Genomic DNA, 2788 nt, shown 5'->3' with positions numbered 1-2788 from the left:
TATGACAGACAGACAGACAGACAGACAGACAGACAGACATGCAAACAGACAGACAGATATGGCAGACAGACAGACAGACAGACATACAAACAGACACCAGTATCAAATCAAGGGTAGCCTTTAATTCAATGTCTGTAGTGGAATGGAATGACCCAATGACCCAATGACCCAATGGTTTTCTATACAATCGAACTCCGGTAAAAAAAAAACAGTTCATGTCTATTACCGTAAACATCTCAATGTATTGGAAATGCCGATGTTAATACCTTACAATCGACCTGCACTTATTTTCAGGTCTGATAACCTAATTCCTTATGGGCCCATTGTTGGAAATCGCAATAAGAAAACATGACGCAAAATATTGTCCATTACAACAATGTTAAACTAGGCCCATAATGGGTTCGGATGTCAGACCTGTATATATGTACACATCGCTTAATATCAAATATCAAAAAGCACTAGAACGTAAGTTCTATACCCAAGTCACAAACTATAGCGGTTTAATTTTACCCCGAGCTGGAGACAGATTTATCTTTTAACGTGCAACAAAATTACATCATTTAAAAAAGTTTGAAAACAATCCAAGCAATTGAAGTTTTACAGTAGATGGTATATATATATATATATATATATATATATATATATATATATATATATATATATATATATATATATATATATATATATATATAGACATAGGACTTTATATACATAGACATAGGACTATACATCCATAGACATAGACTATACATACATAGACATAGGACTATACATCCATAGACATAGGACTATACATCCATAGACATAGGACTATACATCCATAGACATAGACTATACATACATAGACATAGGACTATACATCCATAGACATAGACTATACATACATAGACATAGGACTATACATACATAGACATAGGACTATACATCCATAGACATAGGACTATACATCCATAGACATAGACTATACATACATAGACATAGGACTATACATACATAGACATAGGACTATACATCCATAGACATAGGACTATACATCCATAGACATAGACTATACATACATAGACATGGGACTATACATCCATAGACATAGGACTATACATACATAGACATAGGACTATACATCCATAGACATAGGACTATACATACATAGATATAGGACTATACATCCATAGACATAGGACTATACATACATAGACATAGGACTATACATACATAGACATAGGACTATACATACATAGACATAGGACTATACATACATAGACATAGGACTATACATCCATAGACATAGGACTATACATCCATAGACATAGGACTATACATACATAGACATAGGACTATACATCCATATAGTGACAAGACACCTTTTATCAATTTAGCCAGATAATTTATAGTCCATATGGCAAAATATTTAAGATGACCGCAAACTTGTGGAAAAGTCAACTTGAAATCAGGTTTAAGGAACTTTTTGGACAAATTTGTAGGTAAACTTATTCTATAGACATAGCAATGTTATGAAGTAAGTAACAAAATTTCTACCAAAATAAAGAAAAATATGTTTTGGCACTGTTTGGCATTGTAGACGGTTTACTGTACAGCCGTGTTTTGGCCAGAAACTCGTCCTTCAAAGATTTATCAATTCAAATTACCCTCATCTCTCTAAACACACTCAAACCCGGGACATCAGTAAAATCCCAGGTTTGAGAATGATTGCCGAGATGAGGATCATTTTTATCCATGGATTGTAGAAGGACGAGTCCCCTGGCCAAAATGTTAAATACGTGTATTTATTTTGTTCAGTGTGAGACAGTGTAGACTACAACAAATTTGCTTATAAACGCTTACGTAAACGATTTACTACTGACTGCTCTTTTTGTGGACTCCTGCTATTCACCTTTCGTCTGTAGCTTACAAGCTCTATTCGAACGTCACTCTACCGAACAAGATCGAGCACCACGCTTGATTGCGGACGCCGAATACTTTTTTTCATATTTATATATATATATATATATATATATATATATATATATATATATATATATATATATATATATATATATAGGGCAAGTGAACGCTTCCCCCGATACCAAAAATAAATGAATAGATACATAAATATAAACAATTTTGAGCCATTATATAGTGAAACATCCACTAAAAGGGCTCAAAGAATTTTACAAACGATCCCAATTAAATAACAACACTTAAAATTTAGGACGAAAAGGCCGCCTACAATTTGACGCTATTCAGTGAATGAATGCATTTGATACCAAATTCATGGTGTTTCTTTTTTACGAAACCCATAGTCTCAGGTTCACTCCCCACTGGTGTACACCCCCCTGAGTCCCAGGTTCACTCCCCACAGCTGCCTACTTCCCATAAAGTTGTTGGATATTATCGGGATTCGATGGGTTTCGTAAAAAAAAAAAGAAACACACTGCTCCTCCCATAGTCCATAGGTTCATTCCCCACTGGTGTACCCTTCCCAGAGTCCATGCTTCATTCCCAACTGCTGCCGACTCCCCATAACTTTGTCGGGTTTCGTCGAGCTTCGACGGGTTTCGTAAAAAGAAAAAAGAAACACCGCCAAATTCAGTGCCTTGATTTGTAACCATGATGATAATTTTATTAACCAGTAGAGTTTTGACCAATCAAAGCGTAGAACGTGTGCCACACCCCCTCGGACAAATACTGGTTGTTTCCAAACGATTGGATGATGGGGATGACGTCACTTAATTATTTATTGTTTTTAGAGTCCCGTGGCCCGTTTGGACGTACAGACTTTTCGTGTTCG

The sequence above is a fragment of the Berghia stephanieae genome, chromosome 10 (assembly GCF_034508935.2).
Source record: "Berghia stephanieae isolate SIO BIC M18660-M18661 chromosome 10, UCSD_Bste_1.3, whole genome shotgun sequence".
NCBI lineage: Eukaryota > Metazoa > Mollusca > Gastropoda > Nudibranchia > Aeolidiidae > Berghia > Berghia stephanieae.
This window is presented reverse-complemented; position numbering follows the sequence as displayed.